Genomic DNA, 6,000 nt, shown 5'->3' with positions numbered 1-6,000 from the left:
TGAGGGGCTTTAAAATATACTTATAGCTGGGCCCCACATCCCAGAGGCTCTGCCTAGCACTGTGAACTCAAAAACATCCCTTCATTAGTCCACTGTCACTTTTGTAGAAAGGGTGTCGGAGACTTTTGTCACTTGTCAGGAGTCCCCTTAACTACACACTAAGTAGTAAGCCTAATCCTCCAGAACTATCCATGGTTCAGGAATGCTATGAGAAGTCTGGGTTTGGTGAAATTAGAAAGTAGGAAGTTATTTGTATTAGTCAGAACTTAAAGATACAGCATAGCTTCTTCTTTGTAGACCATCTGGGATGATATAAGAGAAGGGAAAGAGCAAAAATAAGAAACATAATTTGGGGCTTAAGTCAGGGCCCAGAAACGATGATGAGCATTGAAGCTGGAGCCATCTGCTAATGCAGGGGCTGCAGAGAAGAGAGAAGGTGCCTGGGGAGGTTCTGGAAGGGGTTGGGATGCCATTTCTGGCTGGGCTGGCTCTGCCTTGCACACCTCTATGTGGCCATGATTCCATTAGATCTCCCTGGATTTTCCTGAGCATAGCTTGCGGTCACCTGCAGAAGCCCTGATAGGACCCTCACCCTGGAGAGTTTGAGCTGTAAGACAATAATTTGGGTTCTGACCATCACCAACTGATCGGCACACACTGTGAGCAAGCCGCTCAAGATGGAGCTGCTCCTTGGACCATTTTGCAGGTCCAAACTCCACAAGGGGCAGGTGATCTACTATCTGCTCACGTGCCTCAAAGCCAGGCTCTCGACTAGTGCAGCTGAGAATTCCGGCCTTCCCCCAGCCCTTTCCCACTGCCCCTCCCCCCACCCTGCCTTCTGGGCTCAAAGAGGTAGAGAGAAGAAGGAACAATCAACATAGTTTAGAGAAGTCTGGAGCCTCAGCTTTGGTTCCCTGAGTAGCTTTGGGGCAAAACTGCTCATAACAGGGAAAGTTCAAGAATGTAAATTATAATCTATTGAACACTGATGGATGTTTCTTTGACTCTGCAGGGCCTTGGGGCTCTCTTTCTAATCATCAAAGACCAGTGCATATTGTAGATGGAGGCGGTATAGTGTAGAGTTTCAGGAGTAAATTTGGGGAAGGGGGTCATTTTTGTCAACCAGAATCCTGAGAAGGGGTAACAAGTTAACAGCTCTAAAAAGTGGCTGTGGGACCACTAGGCATGGGACATTAAGGGTCAGTGGCAAGGAGACTGTGCCAAAGAAAACTGCCGAACTTGCCACCTTTTCGTTCTGTTTACTAAGGATGGCTGACCAGTGGTGGAGATGGCTGAAGAATCTGGATGTGCTATTTCAAGCAAATATATATTAAGCACTTCTGTAGGCCAGACTAATGGGAGAACTCAAGGAGGTTCTAATTGAATAGAAGACAGAAAGCATGTTCATAAAATGCTCCCAAAGTATGTGGGGTCCCACGCAAAAAGATTGGGAAGGAATAGGAAGGATGTGGTCTAGAAACAGATCCCAGATGGTGGAGACAAATCAATGGGGTCCTTCAGTGGCCACACTGAGGTTCCAGAAGCCAGCAGGTGTCTGGATAGGCAACACTTGATCTTCTACCTGCCTGATTCCTTAGGGAAGTGGCAGTTTGAGCCCCACTGCATCTCTTGGAAGGGTCCCTTGACTGGAGCAAGAGGCCAGGTTTGGTTCTAAGGAGATGGGGCAGCTCAGGGCTCTTTGGCAACTGAGTTGGAAAAATTCACTCTCCCTCCTGTGTTCCTCCTTTACTCTCAGAGGACTACCACACTCTCAACACTTTTGACACAGACGTGTGGGGCATTTTCCCACACCAAGCAATTCTGCGACACCAGTTGGGTGTCCTACAACTTAATTCCGACACTATCTACCTGGAGACACATTAAGGGCTCAGTCCCACAAGACTGCCCCTCCCCCACTTTAGATGCCAATCAAAAGTCCTGGTTCTGAGATGTCGGCTATAAATTGGAGGTTCCCATGACTTCCTCCTCAGGTTCGATTAACTTGCTAGAGCAGCTCACAAAACTCAGGAAGACAGTTTACTTACTGTTTACCAGTTCATAAGAAGAGGCTATGATAAAGGTTACAGATGGATATCCAGACGGAAGAGCTGTGTTGGGCACGGTATGTGGAAGGGACAAGAAGGTCTCACGCACAATACTCTCCCAACACCTGTATGTGTTCACCAACCCAGAAGCTCTCTGAATCCTGTATTTTTGGGATTTCTATGGTGGCTTCATCACATAAGTATGACTGATCATTAACTCAATTTCTAGCCCCTCTCTTGAGAACGGGAGGTGGGGCAGAAAGTTCCAAGCTTCTAATCATGGCTTGGTCTTTTTCAAGAACAGCCTCCATCTAAGAGCCCATGAGTCACCTCATTAGAACAAAGGACTCTCCTACTACCCAGGAAATCCCAAGAGATTTAGGAGCTCAGTGTCAGGAACCAGGGTCAAAGAGCAAATACTAGTACTATTATCTTACAGCAAGGAAGTTGCCCTCTTCAGCTCTACTGGAAGTTTCATTACTTGCCTATGACCCGGAACACGGGATCTTTGGAAACGCGAAAAGGGTCAGGATCAACCTTCTAGGCTGACGGCTCTCATTAATCCTCCTGGTGCTTATGCAAATCTGCTCATCTCACCCTCTTACGAGGCTCCTGGTTGCCTGAACTGTGGCTAAGTCCAGAATCTCAGCTCCTCTCCTGCTTTTTAATGTTACTGGGATTTTGGTGTAGAGATTTCATTTTTGCTTTTATTAAATTTATGACATAAGCCATTTTTCTGTCTGGGTTTAATTATTTGGATCAAAGAAAACTAACTCTGTTTTCTATTTCAGTTTTTAAAAAGCCATTCTTTTATATGATTGACATATACTGTGGACACTGTATATTGTTGACTGTTTTTGGGGGTTTTTGGGTTTTTTTTTGCTTTTATTTTCACTAAATTTATGACCTATGCTTTGTTTGTATGTGTTTAATTATTTGGAGTAAAAAAATTAATTTGGTTTTGCATTCTAGTTGCCATACTTTGTTGAGCCTCTTCCTATCCCTTCTCCCACCCCGCCTCTATTATGAGTACTTAAAATAAAAAGAAGGATCATGGACTTAAATTGTGTTCTGGTGATAGAACACAGCAAAAGAGGCACTGTAATTGCCAAGAACTCATGACAGCATTTCTGCCTAAGCCCAAGTTCCAGCTGGCATCCCCAAGAGCTGATCTGTAAAGCTTCAAGTCCAGAACCACCCATGCCATACCAGCTGTCTCCATGGAGGCCTTTGGGTGGTTTCTAGCCATTTTCTTGCATGATCCTCACAGTAAATGGCATGTAAGCTGCTCCATTTTTCCACCCACCCTCTCTTTTTCTTTTTTCCCTTTTCTAAATTTGTTCTTAAGATCTGTTACAATTCCTGGACTTCCGAGTTGATGGTGCTGTGGGGTGGAGAGAAAGACTCTGACCAGGACCTTACTGACTGGGGAAACCTGTTGCTTTTGGCTCTGTGTCTCTTTAACAAGTGAAAAAACCAAACCAGAATGAGTTTACATTGCGTGATTCTGCAGCATACATTTCTTCTAGAGAGAATTCCTGGTTTATGACCTATTCTGCAGGAGTAAGGTTTGAAAAGTCAGGATAAGCCCAGCACTCAAGGTCTTCAATGGTCCCCCTTTGTTACTGTGCTATGGCGGATTCATCATTTGCAAGGATGATGTTCCTAAGATCACAGCAAGCTCTAAAATTCAAGGATAACCCAGTATTCTATCATTACCTCCATGGAATGTAACAAACTAACTGAAAACATTGGGGGACTCCTTCAGACCTAAGTAAGAGTTGTGCACCAGCATCAGGAAGAGAGAAGCACCGAGCCTCACTCTCACGGACATGCACGCTGGGTGGTTGGCTAGGTGAGCTCACCAGCACTAGCCTTTCTGCACAACTGATTCAAATTCTCACCTCAGCAAAATCACTCCTGACCACACATCAGAAACTTCGGGATAACTCTAGAGTAGTCAAAACCATTAATGTTAACTCAAAGAATGGTATTATGGCACCATAAGTATTTTAAGTCGCAAATGGTATTATTTATGTGTCTGTACATCAGTAGGGATAGGTAGGGGAATAAGGAGCAGAGTGACGGAGAGAGACTTGATAACTTCTTGAAGACTTATCTCCCAAGAGTTATTGTAATAACCTGGCCTGTACAGCCACTTGCTTAAGAGGCTGATTCAGAAGAAAAAAAATGAAACAAAAGAAACAACAACAACAACAAAACTGCCCTAAATTTTTTATTGGGTACATTAATAAAAACTGGGAAAACTACAACTTAAAAATTCGAGGTAATTTCTGATTCTACAAGTAGAGAGATGAATTCACATTCAAGGCAGACCATTGCTTTGCTTTAGGAAAATTGCTTGGATAGACCTTTAACTATAATATAAAACAAATACCTACCAGGGTTCTTTCACAATTTAAATAACCTGAATTCAACTGTCCTATTTGGTAACATGAAGTGTGAAGCATATGTTTTAGCCAGGACTATGTTCTAATCTGTGCTCATGTAGGGGGAGAAGTATTCCTTTCCTATGTGAAGTTAGACTGATGCCCCGTGGCTTGCTGGTGGTTGTGTAAGTTCCTTCCAGAGCCTGAGGGTTGGAGACAGAGGTAACCTATGAAAGAATATGCAGCACAATCTTCTCTTTCAGGGGAAGACAAAGGCACTGGATTAAAATCTGTGTGGCTCATGAATAACTGGACTACTGATGTTCCAAACACGCCAGGACTCAGGAAAAATCCTGAGTATACTGCTTTGGACTCTAACGTCCTAATATTGTCTTCTTGGGAGTCAATGAACAAGGTCACAGTGCTCTGGGGTGGGGGGAGGGGAAGGGAGAGTTTCCTCTAAAGGGAGAGGATATTCTCCAGGTCAATCATCCTGAAAGGCACAAATCTCATACAGGCAGACATGAGACTCCTAGAAGGAAGAAGAAAGCCCTGTTTGGTTGGGAACCCTTGGCAACTGGTGTGAGCCCAGTGGCTTTGAGATGAGCCACCTTTAGCAGCCGCTTCAAGTTATTCCTTTCACTGTGCATCCCTACTCCTGTCCCAGACTGGAGGTAAAGCTTTTCTAAAGTTGCTGTTTGGTCTCTGATGTGATGTGGGGGAAATAAGAGAAGGGTCTATCCCATGCTTGGAATGGACAGTAAGAGGAGGGAAGCAGCCTGAAGACGCTTGTTGGGTGGTGGTGGGGGGGTGGAATCCAGCAAGGAGTGGCTCTGGGCAAAGGGGCATCAGTGAGCCGGCTGCTCTGGCAAAAAATTCAGATTTCTGGAACATGTAAGCATCAACACAGGATTCTCAGAAATAGATGGGGGAAGATGTGGTATACATATACACAATGGAATATTATTTAACCACGAGAAAGGAAATCTTGTCACTTGTGACAACACGGACGGACCCCGAGGGCATTATGCTAAGTGAGATAAATCAGACAGAGAAAGCACGTATATGTGGAATCTAAAAAAGCCAAACTCATAAAAACAGAGAGTAGAAGAGTGGTTACCAGGGGCTGGGGGAGTTGGGAAGATGTTGGTCAAAGTGTACAAACTTGCAGTTAGTAGAGAAATAAGTTCTGGAGATCTAATGAGAGCGTAGTGATTATAGTCAATGATACTGTATCACATACTTCCAAGTTGCTGAGAGACTAGATCTGAAATGTTCCCACCATGAAAAAGAAATTATAATTATGTGACGTGATGGAAGCATTAGCTGGCACTGCAGTGATAAGCATATTGCAGTATATAAATATACCACATCAACACACTGCGCACCTTAAGCTTATACAGTGCTATGTGTTAATTTTTCTTAAGTTAAAAAATAAAAATAAACTAGCATAATATATATTTTCAAAGCCCATAATAATGTTATAGGATGTGTTGGAAATGATTTAGTGAGCAATAGAGACAGGGCTAATTTAATATTGGGCTGTCCATCACGTATGTTAACAA

At 43.7% G+C, this 6,000-nt stretch overlaps 1 protein-coding gene across 1 annotated transcript in view; it reads right to left on the bottom strand.

Annotated features, from left to right (window-relative positions):
- The window catches only part of MYOF (myoferlin), a 148,472-nt gene that overhangs the window by 63,357 nt on the left and 79,115 nt on the right, over positions 1-6,000 (bottom strand). The gene's annotated exons all lie outside the window — the stretch shown is intronic.

The sequence above is a fragment of the Leptonychotes weddellii genome, chromosome 6 (assembly GCF_054177405.1).
Source record: "Leptonychotes weddellii isolate Sample4059 chromosome 6, ASM5417740v2, whole genome shotgun sequence".
Taxonomy (NCBI): Eukaryota; Metazoa; Chordata; class Mammalia; order Carnivora; family Phocidae; genus Leptonychotes; species Leptonychotes weddellii.
This window is presented reverse-complemented; position numbering and strand designations above follow the sequence as displayed.